The sequence below is a fragment of the Eublepharis macularius genome, chromosome 6 (assembly GCF_028583425.1).
Source record: "Eublepharis macularius isolate TG4126 chromosome 6, MPM_Emac_v1.0, whole genome shotgun sequence".
Taxonomy (NCBI): Eukaryota; Metazoa; Chordata; class Lepidosauria; order Squamata; family Eublepharidae; genus Eublepharis; species Eublepharis macularius.
Genome location: NC_072795.1, coordinates 105,446,238 through 105,462,453, shown reverse-complemented (window position 1 = coordinate 105,462,453; position 16,216 = coordinate 105,446,238). Strand labels below are relative to the sequence as shown.

Sequence of the window (16,216 nt, the reverse complement as noted above, 5' to 3'; positions counted from 1 at the left end):
TAATATTGTGCTGTAACTTTAGCTGCCTGGGGCGAAAGTAAGGTACAAGGACGTTTTTATCAGCCAGAGAGATGCTATGTTGTAGCAGAGACTGTGCAAGCTTGGATAATCAAGGGCCAGTCACTGTCTCTCACCCTAACTTTTCTCTGAGTATGGCAGGAAGAGGGAATAATTAGGATTAAAAATTAAATAAAAATAACTTCCGTTAATGGAGATAACGCAGATTTTTGCTGAAGACTCTGATGCTTGCAACCTTGCTCTGTTGCAATTGGTCCATTTGCAGCTGTCTGATTTCACCCAACTTGAGTCTTTTTGGGATAGCACAGTTGCAACAACATGAATAAATCTTCAGTCATTTGTAGCATATTGGATTACTGCTTTTGGCACAAACCCTTCTAGAATTTACATATATACAATAATTATAATTGTAAATGGATCAGAGGAATGCAGTGGACATAGTTTATCTTGATTTCAGTAAGGCTTTTGATAAGACTCCACATGTTATTCTTGTTGACAGATCGCTCCCAAAGAGTGCTTGTAAAGGGTTCTTCATCCTTTTGAAGAGGAGTGAGAAGAAGTGCAGTGCAGCAGGGACCTGTCCTGGGTTCTGTGTTGCTCAACATCTTTATAATGACTTTGATGAAGGAACAGAGGGGGTGCTCGTTAAATCTGCAGATGATACTAAATTGGATGGGGGAGTACTAAATACAGTAGAAGGCAGAATCAGGATGATCTTGACAGGCTGGAAAACCAGGCTGAAACTAACAAAATGAATTTCAACAGAGATAAATGTGAAGTTCTGTATTTAGGTAAGAAAAAACAAATGCTTAATAATAGGATAGGGGAGACTTTTCTTGGCAGCAGTATATGTGAAAAGGATCTAGAGGTCTTAGTAGATTATACACTGAACATGAGTCAACAGTGTGATGCGGTAGCTAAAAGGCAAATGCAATTTTGGGCTGCATTGATAGAAGTATAGTATCCAGATCATGCAAAGTGATTATATCATTTTACTTTGATCTAGTTAGACCTCACCTGGAGTAGAGTGTTCAGTTTCGGGTACCACAGTTTAAGAAAGATATTGACAAGCTAGAACGTTTCCAAAGGAGGGCAACAAAGATGGTGAGGGGTCTGCAGACCAAGTCCTATGAGGAAAGGTTAAAGGAGCCGAGTATGTTTCACCCAGAGAGGAGATGACTGAGAGGTGATATGATAGCCATCCTCAAGTATTTGAAGGGCTGTCACACAGAGGATGGAGCAGAGTTGTTTTCTATTGCCTCAGAGGGTCATACCAGAACACACACGCTAAAATTAAATCAAAAGAATTTTCTGCTAAGCTTTAGGAGGAACTTCCTGACAGTTAAAGTGATTCCTCAGTAGAATAAGTTTCCTCGAGAGGTGCTGGACTCTACTGCTTGGGAGGTTTTTAAGTAGAGTTACTCCAGTATAAGCCCATCGACTTCTTAGGATTTCACTGTTAGTATGAACTTCAGCAAATCATGACAGGGAGGGCAGGAAAGGATGAGCCAGTGCTAGGCTCTCGTGGCCCTTTCTTATACGCCCAGAGTAATTCTGATGGCCACTTTGGGGTCAGAAAGGAATTTACCTCCAGGCCAAATTGGCCAGAGATCCTGGAGGTTTCTTGCTTTCCTCAAGGCATAGAGCAGGGGCCACTGGGGGATGAGGGAGGAATTTAGCTGTGAGTTTTCTGCATTGTGCAGCAGGTCCCTTCCAACATTATATTTCTATGTTACTAAATGCAGTATCAGTTTCATCCACCTGCTTTTTTAACTTAGCAATCTAAATGACATTTAGATTGTCATTTAGATTGCTCAGTGACACTGTGACACCGAGAGATCTCTGTCTTTTGGTGCTACACCTCTGAAGATGCCAGCCACAGCTGCTGGCGAAACGTCAGGAACTACAATGCCAAGACCACGGCAATACAGCCCGGAAAACCCACAACAACCATCGTTCTCCGGCCGTGAAAGCCTTCGACAATATACACTAAATGACATTTCACTACTCCTAGGAACTGCAGTATAGTGAAGTTCACATGCTTTCACACCATTTGTGATCAAATCTGTGCCTCCCTTTCCTATTCAGAGGCACAGGAAAAGAAATGTGATGATCTGTTCATTATTTTATAAATACAAAGATTACCACCGCTACAGACTGAATAGGAAAGGGCCATATGACTCAGAGCCACATGAACTCAAAACAGATGATCAAAACTTTCTTTCTGGCAGAGGTGATACCTTTGCTTTGCTGATGCAGCAGCTTCTTCAGGGTCCACAGAAGTCGAATTTGGGGGGATACCTCTTGCTTCTCCTGGTCATGTTTTACTTTCTTACTAATTGCAGCAATTTATTTATTTATTCAATTTTTAGCCCTCCCTCCCCGCAAGCGGACTCAGGGCAGGTTACTATGGCATAAATAATACAATAAATTTTTTAAAATACATTTAAAACCAGTACAATAGTATCTGTACAAAGAATCAAATTAAGGGTGTGCTTTTCTCACTCCCTGACTAGTGCATGCTTAATCCTAGTGCGTGTTTAATCAAAGCTAAAAAGAGAGCTGCATTGCAGTTTTCACAGAGATGCTTCATGGAGCAAGGTGTTGCCTGCCTCTTTAAACCAGTTCTTCTTTGTCAAGTTCCCACGTCGGGGGGGGGGTGGGGGGGAGTTATGCATTAGGAGAAAAGTACATTTACCATCATGCATACATGTAACGAGTATCCATGGCTCATTAAAACATGCACCTGTTTAATACATATGGTGAAAACATGCATTTGCTCTTGGCTGTGGGACGTCATTTGGCAATAGTTTGATTTTAACCTAACTTTCTACATTGATTTGTATATGCTATATGTAGAAAGCGGATCGATGGATGCCTTCTATGAATAAGCCGAGCGACATCATTTTAGCACACCTACATTATGCATATAAATTTAATGTAAGAAGGGACACATTGATGGGTAAGGGATTTCTGTGTGAATCAAGAATATATTGACAGCATTATTTGATAGCAAATTATCCAGGACACTAAAATGTAGATATGTTAATATTCATTTATCTGAGCCAAAGAACTCAGTGCTACTTGAGTTTGTTTCCTTTGGTGGAGGGAGCACTGGAGACTTATGACTTTGTTGTAATATTTGTTTTATTTAGATATTTTATTTCTATTTGAGTTTATCACACATTCTCCAGGAGCTCAGGGCAGTGTTTATGGCCCTTTCCTCCATTTTATCCTCATAACAGCCCTATGAGTCAGAGAGTGATTCTGCACGTTGGATAATGCACTTTCAAGGCACTTTATCAATCATTTGTGGTGGATTTTTTGTTCCACACACACAAAAATCTGTTCCAAATGATCTATAAAGAGGATTGGAAGCACATTATCCAACGTGTGCGGAATCACTCTGAGAGTGACTGACTCACTCAAGGTCACTCACTGGAGACTTGATAAGCTGAGAGTTCAGGATATAGTTTAGTCTAAAACCAAAATGAATTTTATTTTATTGTGTTTAGTTTGACCCTAATTTGGAATTGCCTGGGCTGGCCTCTGTCTAGACCCTTGTACCTCCAAGGAAAGTCATTTCCTGAAGTGAGAATTTTGGGCTTTGTCATTTTTACTGTGTTTGGATTTAGAATTATTATTTACATACTACCTCTGGCAACACAAGAGCAAAGTAATATGTGTAATTTCTTAAAAGTCATAATGTGTCACTAAATCAATATAAGGGTGCAGGGACAAAATGTTCTGATGTAGATATGTTCCTACTGAGTAGTTTCTGCATTGGTTAATTTGTCACGTCAAATTACTTATGTTTGTTTCAATGGCGTTTCATCTCTGTATTCCTGTATTTGAATTTTATGCTTCTTTTCTAATTTTTTTAATGTGTACCCTATTGTATTGGTTATTGAATGCCCCACTTGTTGATCATATTGACCTATACTGTGTAATCCTTCTTGAGTCTCAGTGAGAACGGCGGACTATAAATAACATCAATAAATAATCACACAGAGATAACGATAGTACACCTCCCTTTAGTTGGCCTACTTCCACCTTCCAATCAGCTGAGAATCAGCTGACAGAGGCCTTAATTGCCAAATGACTGCCTGCTGTAAGCGGGCACTTGGCAAACCTGGCAGGCCCTATTGCTGCAGCGAAAAGTGCTGTGACAGCTAGAGCTGTGTGCCCCAAGGGAAGGAGGGAGACCTAGAACAAAGGGGTACTCTTATAGCCCATCTTTGCTCACTTAATTTCTTTGTCCTTTGGGATTTGCCTGCATCACCTTGGAGTAAGGTTGCCGGGTCCCTGGGGGGAGGTGAAAGTGGGGGATGGGGGGTCAGGGAGGTGAGCCGCATAGGGAGAGACTTATTTTGCACATGCGCTTCAGACATCCTCACATCACGCTAGGAATGATATCATTCCTGGCATGAGGTGGAAGTAATGGGTTGTGCCAGGGGCCAACTGAGTAAGAATTGGCCCCAAACATTAAACCTTTGCGTTGTGGCAGGAAAGATATCATTCCTGGTGCGATGCAGGGGCACTCCAGAGCTCACAGGAGCACGCTTTACCCCCACCACCGCATTCATGTGCTTTTTTCCTCCACCAGCCAGGTGAGTAGTGACGGGGAGCAGAGGCTGGGGGTGAGGGATCCCCCACTCCTACTGGAGGACTGGCAAGCCTGCCTGGAAGTAGGGTTTGTTCCTGCTCCCAGGGAGGATTCTCAGCTAGTTCTAATGTTACATTTGGCACCTATAGCTAAAGACATCAAGACCCCTTTGTTCTTTTATGTCCCACATTCTTGCAGACCTTCTGGGGCTGAGGAACAGTAAATTGTGCTAAAATTCCTGAGCTTGGGCTATGGTAAAGGCTTTGCTGACACACATTCCAATCCAATCCTCTCTGTTTTCTGGACCTGTCTCTCGCTGATATTACAGAGATGAGGCACTTTGGCAGGGAAGGATGGCTGCAGTTTGATTCAGGTCCAAGAGTCATCTCTAACAGAGATACCTGATAAAAGAAGGCACAGAATATAAGTTATAGTAACTGTTGTTGTGTCAGCTTAAACAGAGGAAGCTGAAAACAGTGATCTGTGAAAAATCTTTTATTCGGGAACAGGAGCAAGCTCAGAATAAACAAAGATACATAGACAGAGAAACAAAGACAGACAGATTGAAGGTGACACAGTTGTGGATCTAGCACAGGCAAGAGGGTGCTAAGTGCCCACAATGAGTTTCGGGACACATTATATACCTTTCTGCAGGCAAACTGACGCAAGAGTAGTGATAAATCACGAGGTTTACTTATCTTCTGAGCTCAGATCATGAACTCCAAGTTCACTTGTTTATCTAACCACACCATCCGTTTGATTTATCTTGTACCTAGGAACTTTGTGTCTCTTGTCAAGACAGTGTATGAAACTGCAATTTCTGGTGTCACATGTGACAAGCATTTTACAGAACAAAGAAATATTACAAAGAAAGACAAGTGCATTATAATAAACTTGCTACATCGCTGTCTATGATTTGAAATGCAAAGATGCTATTCCAAACTATTTATATTAATATACTGTTAAAGAGAGCCAGTGCTGTATATAAGACATGTGGAAACACATGTGTCTCAGCGGTACCACTTTCTGCTTAGACCAATAATTGTGAATCCTCCTAGGAACACAGTATGTGCTTCAGGGAACCTCCCAGCCAAGGAGTACATATTACACAGAATTTTGTGTGCAAATCATGATATACAGTAATTTATGTGTGTGCATGTGATGTAGAATTAACTGCAAGGTTTCATTTGTGAAAATGCACTGAGCTGTTTTTTTTTCTTGCAATCGCTTTTGCTGAATCACTCATCAGGGCCAGATGGTTGAGCCTTTTGCTTTCAGTTATTATTATTTTTTTAATGGTAAACTTTGTTCTCCAAGTAGTGAGAACTTCCAGGGGGTAGTGTTCTGAGAACTTGTTTTTTGAAGCGAGCCAGGCTATCCCTGGTGGACTGAAACAGGAAACAGCCACTCTGTTCTTTAAACCAGGAAGCTTTATTTAATGTGTACGGGCTCTGGGAGTCTCCTACCACAGAAGCACAGAGCAAATCACATCATCACTTTTTATATCTTTTTGCAACCAAGAGAGTGGAAACAAGGAACCTACAGAAACATTACAACACAACTATCTCCTTGTATGGGAGAACTGACAGTTATCTCAATGTTGCCAATTTACTCTTGGGCCTGATGTATCTCCTGATAATTTGGGCCTGGTGTACGTGACCTGCTTACTTTGAACTTATACTCCAGATTTGACTTACACCAGGACCTTAGTTAAATTTCCCAGGGCAATTCCTTCTTTTGTTGTAGCGAAGCCTCCGCCTCATTGCAACTCTTCAAGGGACTGTCTTTGCAAGACTGGAACTGCTGGAGCAAGCACATTTTTGCTTCAGGAGAGATGGCGTCTTGGCAAAGTTGTAGAGGCATTTGTTGGACAGGTTTGGGAGGTACATGGCACTAAGACAATAAGGAAATACCACAGTGCAAGCAACAACACAAAGCAATCAAACAGACAACGATTATAACTATTCCCATCAGGAGATTTTTCAACCAGGTGGCAGGGGGAGCCAAGACCAGAGGGAATCCCACCCGTTCATTGAAGTATCACAACGGAAGGAGGCAACTTAGGCAACATGACTAGCATGAAATTCAATGCATCAAAATTATCAGGGATATATATACAACACTGGGTTCCTACCAGTGCACAAGTGTCTCCTTGTGCTGCAGTTAGCATATCTAAAGCCATACAATTTTGTAAAACCATGTCTCATTTGCTAAAATCGCAACCGCTTACTGCAGATGAAGGAAAGCAGCACTTGTCCTGCCAGAACCATAATACTTCCAAAATATTGGGCATCAGTAAAGAGAGTGTATTCTTTAACAATGGCGTGAGATTGGGCAAGATCTCAGTAATTCCGAATCTTTCCTTCTGGAAGCTGGCTGTGAAATGACAAGTGAGGAAGACAGGCAAAGAAACTGGGTCCGGTTCAAGGTTTTAGTGTTGACCTATAAAGCCCTATGCAGACTGGGCCTAGCATATCTGCGGGACCGCCTCTCCCTATATGTACCCCAGAGGACACTTTGTTCTACAAATAAACAACTTTTGGTGGTCCCTGGCCCAAGGGAGGCTTGCCTGGCCTAGACCAGAGCCAGGGCTTTTTGATCCTGGTACTGGCCTGGTGGAACTCTCTGTCTGATGAAACCAGGGCCCGGCGGGATTTATTATCTTTCCACTGGGCCTGTAAGACAGAGATGTTCTGCCAGGCATATGGTGGAGGCTAGGCTGGGCCCCTGCCAGCCATATGAAAAAAATATGTCCATCACCCTATATACATATGGGCCATGCCTGAAATGCAGTATTTTACCATCGCCATCTTGACAAGAGGTTTTATTGTATACAATTGTTTAAATTTTACTGTAATGTTTTATCCATTTTAAATTGGATTTTAAGAAAACTGGAATGTTGTACTCTGCCCTGAGCCCGCCTGGTGGGGAGGGCAGACTAAAAATCTAATAAATAAATAAATAAGAACCATACCAGTTTCTAGGCAACCTCTTGTAGGATCAGAGCCCACAGACAAAATAGTGGTCAACCAAAATGGTCTTGTCCTGTACAAACATTACATGGTAGAAACTGAAATTAGAGCTTCGAGGCATGCCAGAAGCATAGAAACCACAGAATAGAAAAGGAAAGGTAATGAGGGTTCTTTGCCAAACTATTGTACAATAAAAGATATTCCCATAGACCAGGGAGCAATTGGGAGGAATAAAACCCCACGGTCCAGGGGAAATATAAAAGGAGGGAAAGAAGGATGGAAAGGTCCCATTCCGAGAAGCCAACCTGGCTGGATGACAGAGATGGTCACTGCCCCTTGCGTAACATTATATAACCAACAGGGTCGCTTGCTGAAATTGCAAGGCTGGTAAATGGAGTTCACCCTCCCAACAACTCTTAGTGGTAGAGATGGGCACAAACCAAAAAAAACCAAATGAACTACGTGATTCGTGGTTCGTAACATTCCATGGAACCATGAACCACGAACTTCCGACCTTTTCCCAATTCATGGTTCGGTGTTCTGTGGCATTTCAACCGCCCTGCACCAGCTGCTGAAGCCAGTGCGGGGCGTTTGAAACAGACAGCCCCTTTCTTCAGCTGTCTATAAAACTGACAGCCTGGGCAGCAGAAAAAGAGGCTGTCTTTTCACAGACCCTACACTGGAACCGGCGTGGGGGCTGTGAAATGACAGCCTCTTTTCCTGCTGCTCTGGCAACAGTAGAAGGAAGCAATCATTTCACAGACCCCGCGCCGGTTCCACCGTGGGGTCTGTGAAATGACAGCTTCCTTCTACTGTTGCCAGAGCAGCAGGAAAAGAGGCTGTCTTTTCACAGACCCTACACTGGAACTGGCGTGGGGGCTGTGAAATGACAGCCTCTTTTTCTGCTGCCCAGGCTGTCAGTTTTACAGACCCTGCACTGTTCCAGTGTGGGATCTGTGAAAATGACAAACTGACAGCCTGGGCAGCAGGAGAAAGAGTCTGTCAGTTTCACAGACCCCGCACCGGTTTCAGCCCATGGCACGGGGTCTGTGAAACTCTGAACCCAGCCATGGAATGGCTGGAAAAATTCGTTTGTTCCCTAAACACACGTTCCCATGGAACGCGTGTTTTGGTGCAAACAAACCAGCCATTCTGTACAGAATTTTGTTCTGTGGTTTGTTTCGTGCCCATCTCTAATTAGTGGAGTTTGTATAGCATTGCTCACAGGTCTGATTCCATATGCCTTGCCAATTTTACACCAAAGAACAATTTGTTGTGGTAATTTCAGGGAACCAAAGAAACTTCCACTGGCAGGTGCTATTCCTCACAAAGGTATCTTTTGGGCAAGTATGATTTCTTACAAAACACCAGTTACTTATGGAGGGTTTAACAGTATAGAAACTTTTTGTTAGGGTGTCCCGGGTATTATTTACAGTTTTCCAGGGGAATCATTCATTTCAGTCACATTTAGGGAAACCACAAGCATAGGATATCCAGAGCCGCTATCATAAGGCATCTCATGACAAACCCAACAGTTAGATTCATTCAGTTCTCTAGCCAGTTTAAAAGAGAGGCACAGAGTTTGTTTCCTGCTCCAATTCTTTGACAATTAGAACCCCAGGAAAAGCCCCCAAACAAGGCACTTAAACACAGAAAACCCACCACCAGCCATCCCCACAAAGGCTAGATTCCACTCATCAAAATTTTCAGGCCCAAAAGTCTCTGAGGGCTTGGAAATGATTTCTCATTGTACTTCAGACTGCTTGGGTGAAGGGACTGGAACACCAGATGGATGGCACCTCATGCAGAAATTATCCAAGGGAAAGAAGGATCTCTTCAGACTAGACGGAGAGGATCTACACATTATCCTTCGTCATTGCAGGCCTTGGCTACCTGGTTTCAGCTGCTTCAGGAGGAGGCAAATCTCCCCACAATGACTCCAAAAAGGTCAGCAACTTCTGCACTCAAAGTACCACTTGAGTTTGCTCCATCAAAAACTGCAGCTGCAATTCCTCCCTTTCCACAGTGACTCATTCAGTGGGCCAAGAGGACAAGAGACAAGTAAAGGGCTTTTAGGAAGCACAGCTAGTTCCTAGGCAATGGTAAGTCAGAAAGGGAAGGTAACAGTTTAGCCCAGAATGGGCAAAGTACCATATCAGTAGAAAGAGAATGAAGGGTTGAAAGCCTTATCAACTGAACCTGTCAGAGCATTTTCTTTGGCTTTCATAGAATCAGCAGTAGTGGAAGCCAAACATTTAATAATAGACAAGGAATGAGGTAAAAGATATTCAATATACAGAAAGGCAGCAATGTAAAGACCATTTCAATATAGGCGAACCAAATGAGGTAAGAAAACTATACTGTTGCCAGAAGGTGTCAAAATTATGAACAATCCCAAAGGTATAGCAGGAATCAGTATAGACAGTAAAGCCTCAGGTAGAGAAACAAATATGAGAGAGAGTAATAAGCTCTACAATTTACGCAGAGCCACAATTTGACAGAAGGGCACTTTCAAGTGCCATGTGCAGAGAGATGACATAATCTGAAACTAATATGTCATCAGAGAAACAGAAACAGAGCCATCAGTAAATAATATAAGAGCAGGTTTTGTGAGAAGAGAATCAGATAAATCAGGATAAGAAATAAAGGCTAAGAAACAATAGCCAATCAGTCATGAGACTGGCCCAAAACTGTTAGTGTGAATGATGGATTGAATGGGAGAGGAATAGTTTTAAGAGTTAGAGGCTAGGCTAGAAGAGAAGGGATGTGTAAGACCTCAGGGCCTGTAATTACCTTCTTTTTGTTTTTGTTTTAACTTCATCCCAAAGGTTTCAATTCCCAATGAGAATTTACTTGATTAATCATAGAATCTGCTCAGGAATAACAATTTTCCACTTAATACCAGAACCCATCTAAGGCCATTATTTTAAAGTTCAGAGTTGTTCATTGAGGCCTTCTGTGCAGGCACACATGGGACTGTTCACCTCAGAAGTTCACTTTAATCCCTTAGATTCAGGTCCACGTGCCAAGCAAAAGGGTCTGCCATATCTCTGTTCAGCACACACGATGGGGATTGTCTACCTCGCTACTCTAAGTCATGGGGCTAGATTCTACCAGCTTTTTTTCTGATACAAGAGGAAGAAGGGATGGTTTTGTTACACTCCCCTCCTCTTTGCTATCCTATCCCACATGGTTTTTTGTCTGTGGGAGTCCCAAGACCTCCAGAATGGGAAAAGGTCAAGGAGGACCCTCTTCCCTCTTGTGTCAGCAGGAAAGCTGGTAGGATCCAACCCATAAAAGTTTGTTACAGGGTGCCTTATTAAAGCTCTTTACCAACCCATCCTTCACCCACTGCTGTCCATCCTTCACCCAGCCTCTCTAATTTATTTTTAACTACAGACTTTAATATTTCCATGCTCATTATTCACTGGGGTATAAATTATCCATTTATCCTCAGATGCAAGGGATGGTCCAAGGGAGGAGTGATTATACTGCTCGTTAATCTGTTTGTGGCATGCTAATAAGCAACCTGGTTAGTTTCTACTGGCTCTTTGCCTACTAGAGAGCCTCAGGGACACACAAGAGGAAAATGGAAAGACTGTAAGTAGGTGCTTCGTCATTACTCCTAAGATTTGTGAAGGGTCACTGGGTGAGAGGATGTTTAACCCTTTCTTCCCTTATCTCTTCCAAAACTTATATGTTTCAACAGAATTTTTAAAATTGTATTTCAACTAGATTTTTATTGTATTTTGTTGCATTGTAAAACCACCTTGGGGACTATTTCAGTTTAAAGGTCCTCTGTAAATAAACTGACTTCAACACAAGAATAGGGGCGGGCAAGTTTGAGGCAAGAGATGGTGTGAATACACAGATTGCTACAAACGCCCATGCCTTAAGAGTGCTCAGCAAAGGATTCAGTAGTAAATAAACAAACCTTAAAGCTTATGAACTTGCAGTCAGTTTTCCTGAGGGGAAAAAAGACAGGTCGGCCTATCTAATTGCAGACCTAATTGTACCTTTGGAGGAGTGTTTTAAATGGTAAAAGAACGTGGGAGGAAAACAGTCTGCCCTAATCTTGAAAGCAGCTGATCTGGAGAATCCTAATAACGAATCCTAACAGCAAATCTGTTGCATTTGGTCCTCCCTATTATTTCCCCTGGGTGAAGTCTTATCAATTATTTCATTTAAAAAATTATTTTAAAAAAATATATCCCATTTGGTTTGTATTTTGGTGTAAAACTTTGAAGAAACTAGTGACAAAATCCTGCAACATTTAGAATGTGTAAAGCAAAAACACATATGCTGGGGGGATGGGAGTGGTATCTAGCACACTCCTGAGTATTGCAGAGGATTGTCCCAATGTGGCTGAAACTCAGAGCAGCCTGTCTCAGCTAACTCATAGAACTGCAAATTGCTGCAAAGCTGTCATAAAACAACTCTTGACAATGCAAGGATATAACACTCTAAACAAACTTTAGATCTCCCCACAAAGGAGGCAAAACCACATGTTCCAAGTTAGGGAGATGGGTTTTATCCTAGACTTCTTTCTGACGTGTGTTTCCCTGTATATGAAACAATTTTTTTTCCTGTTACTTATTTCCTTTTGGGGGGGGCGGGTTAAAAGTTGATGAGATTCATAGTTCTGCTGGGAATTTCCTCTACACAATAACTGAAGTTTAATGAAATACTGCAGTATCTGTTGGGACCTAGCTCGACATGGAGACTGGTCTTATGCACCCACCTTCTAGCTGCTGATGGCTTCAATAACTGAAAAGTATGCCCCAACAAAAATAACTTGGATAGGACAAATGATCTTCCTCAGGAGAGACCCACAGCACAACCCCAGTAATGTTTTTCTTAGTAGTAAGCTCCACTGAGTATACCAAAGTGGTTTTCTGAGTAGATCCTGAGTAGGTCCTGCAGAGGATTGCACTGCCGGTATCTGTTAAGACCTAGAATATTACACGGGCAAGCTTCCGAAACACAACACTTGCTGAATGAGGTAGTGCCCACACTAGGTAGTGGGGAAATTATATTAACTCTGTAGTAAGCTGTTTGTATAATGGGGCTGGGCCTCATAATTTCTGTACATATGTAACTGTGCCTTCAATAGTACTTAATGTGCAGATATTAGCAGGTGATAATGTCTAGCTTGAGGCACTAATAAGTTTTGGCTGCCTCGTGCACAATGCTGATTAATTAAATAACATAACAAGTATTTCTGCCAGATTAGAAGTACCTGAACAAGATGCTCAGGTAACAATCATCTCTCTTCAGCCAGCAAGTCAACGTTGGCCGATTCCAGACGGCCCTCTGCAATCCAAAACGTTGCGCGTTGTCGTGCGTCATTGCGCAGAAAACGCGAAATATCGCGTTTTCTCGCGCGAGTTTTACACGAGGCCGCGCAAAACTCGCGCGAGAAAATGCGATATTTCGCGTTTTCCACGCGATGACGCGCAACGTTTCGGATTGCAGAGGGCCGTCTGGAATCGGCCTTTGTGTATTCTCTTGCTTTGTCACATGCATTTCCTGAGCTCAGTATTCAGATTAAACTTGAGCAATTAATTATTAATTTACTTCCTTTATGCCCCACTTTCCCCCTCAATGGGGACCCAAAAGGGATTGCTTCATTCTCTGTGCTGCCATTTTATATCTACCTGTGAGGTAGATTAGGCTGAGTATGAATGACCTGTCAAAGCTTCTATAGTGGAGTACAGATTTATATGGAAGTTGCCAGTAAAGCCAGGATCCTAGTAAAAATGGCTGAACTTTGCTTCAGTGTTGTGTTTGCAGGCTCTGGCCTAACCTAAAATGTGCTGGCTAAGCTGATCAACACCACCTGCAAGCAGTCTGAGAGTTCCCCAGTGAGTCAACCTTGGGAGACTGTCTCAGAGAGTCTCTACCTGGCCTCCCTAGATGTTCTCACAGCTGAAATGCTAATTAACAACTTGTCCCTGATTGGCTCTTGAGTTGCCGGGTGATGTGCTGAGCTCTAGAAAAGCTAGCTTCTCAGCTCACCCACTTCCCTTCTCTACCAGTATGTCCCTATGCCAGACCAACTAGGCATGGAGGGGGTACGCATTCTACTAGATAGTTTAAGATGAATAACAAATGGATGCTGACCAGAGATGCTTAAGGTTGTAAGCTCTTAAATTTTTAGATAGGCAAATGTCTAGATAGTAACAGTAAAGTTTCTTTGTTTTATGTCTGTTTCCTGTGTATGAGTGTTTTATGCTTTGCAACATTCTTTAATGCTAAACAATACAATTTTTAATTAAGCTGAGCCTGGAATTCATGACTTGGCCATGGGTACACCCCAGAATGAACCTGAGATTGGAAAGCCAAGGCCTTGGGTAAGGTATTCAGTCTCGACACAGAATGCAGGTGCGGGTGAAATAATGGGAGCATCAAGGCCCGAGAGGGTGGTTTATTCCAAAGGGTTGCCAGGTCTCTTTGTCAACCAACTGGAGGAGGGCTCTGGTACTTACTTGGCGTCAGTCTTTGTGAATACACACTCCTGGTCCATGTGTGATGATGTTACTTCTAGAAATTACATCGTTGTCCTGCATGTGAGAGTGAAATAAATGTGGAAATACAAATCAAGGAAGCCGCTATTACATTAATTTTTAGTTTCAGATGGGGGGTAGCTGTGTTGGCCTGCAGCGGAACGGCAAGGTTGGATTCCAGTTGCATCTTAAAGACCGACAAGATTTCCAGGGTATAAGCTGCTGAGAGCCAAAGCTTCCTTTGTCAGATAAATTCTTAGACTCTCTTCTCTAAAGAGCTGTAGCCACAGATAAACTTGTGGAGGCCTGTGTAATGATTTCAAGTAAATGTGTGCATGTGTCTTTAAATGTTTGGTGTGAGATAGGTGAAGAGTGGGGGTGAAAGAGAGGGATATGATTGGTTGATGACTGAGAGTGGGCGGAGTGAATGCAGTTTGAGACTGAGGGCCAAGCTACAAGTGACGAATGACACTTCCTCCCTGTATTCCTCCCTGTTCACTTGATCAAGTGGAGCGCAAGTGAATGGCAAGTGAACAGGGAGGTATACACGTGAGCCTGTTCACTTGCCAGGCAAGTGTCATTTGTCACTTGTAGCGTGAAGAGAGCAAGGTTTTCAGTCAGAAGAAAGCAGGCTAGCTGTGTGCTGCCTGAGTATATTGAAGTATTTGTGAGAGAAATATTGAGTCTAGTGAAAGAGGCTGTGTGTGAAGCCTTAGAAGAGATCTGTATGAATGAGTTTATAGGAAGTAACTTTAAGAACCGAGAACTACGTTTATGAAACCGATACACTTCTTGACTAAATAAAAGTTCATTTTGTTTTGTTGTGTCCCAGTGTAGCTGTCATTGCTATATCCCATTCCTATCCTCAGGGCAACATAGAACCACGAAGGAGCATGACGCTTAGGAACGTTACCAAAAGGAAAACTTAAATAAAATATATTGGAATATAATATTCCTGGTGGCAGCAAAATACCCAGAGGGTGTTAAGGGAAAGATTAAAAGAAAAATCTACTCAAAGAAAGTAAAGGTCATAACAGCCTAGGCTATGCCCGCTCCTTGAAGGCTCTTTCAGCTATGCAGTTAGAATGAAGTGTTGAGTCTAATTGTTCTTTGAGAACTAACTTTGCTTTTAGGGTTGTGGCAGAAGCAATGTAAAGACATTAGTGGTGGAAAGTGCCCTCAAGTCATAGCTGACCCCTGCTGGGGTTTTCAAGGCAAGAGTCTAACAGAGGTGGTTTGCCCTTACTTGCCTCTGCATAGAGATCTGATCTTCCTTAGAGGTCTTCCATCCAATTACTAACTCAGGCCAAAGTGGTTTAGCTTCCAAGATCTGATGAGCTCAGGTTTGCATTGGCTATATAGGTCAGGGCACAAAAACATTAGGATGACAGATAAGGACTTTAGACACTTGGCAGTGACATGCAATTTTCAAGGCCACCTCAAGTGTATTCTCATGCCAACCTACTTAATTACTACTTAAACATTAATAGGTAGAACTGAAGGTCATGAGCCTTTTGTTGCTTTCACATGTAAAACACTGAACTCAGATTTTTATTTTAAACAGGGTTCTTTTTTTCAAGTCAATATAACCATGTTCGCACATCTTTACTTTGATTAGAACCTCCCCTACTTGTCAGGCAGAATTGCCACCCCTGTTGTCTGAAATGGTCTTTGCACCTTTAAATCTGCATAAAGAGTAAGTCATTTCCAGCACAACATGGAAGTGTTCCAGAGTGTATGTGTGCATGCAAGATAAGTGTGCCCCCCACGCCCTGGTTTGGGCTTCGGAGGACCTGGCAACCCTAGTATAGAGGTAATATCTAAATTTTACAGGTTAAATGTGCCTCGGATTGCCAGGTCCCCTTACTCTCCTGGTGGGGGGATGGGACCTGGTACTCACCTCTATGATGTCCTTGCATGCATGCTTTGTACACAAGTGCTCCTGGCACAGCGCAATGACATCTCTTCTGGGTGTAACGTCATTGTGTAGACCTCGGAAGAGCTTCTGTGCTTTGTGCAGGGCTGATTTAAGCCTCAAACAGAACAATTCTTTAATGATCAACTTGGTGCGAAGTCCAGGAGCACTTCCAGGACCTGTGCGATGATGTCACTCC

At 42.6% G+C, this 16,216-nt stretch overlaps 1 long non-coding RNA gene across 1 annotated transcript; it reads right to left on the bottom strand.

Moving 5' to 3' along the window:
* Positions 1-5,130: 5,130 nt before the first annotated feature.
* LOC129332557 (uncharacterized) lies at positions 5,131-16,091 on the bottom strand. The gene is made up of 4 exons (XR_008597333.1): positions 16,003-16,091; positions 14,085-14,159; positions 7,599-7,669; positions 5,131-6,517 (listed from the first exon to the last, which is right to left on the bottom strand). It is a non-coding gene; the product is annotated as an uncharacterized LOC129332557 (long non-coding RNA).
* Between the last annotated feature and the right edge of the window lie 125 nt (positions 16,092-16,216).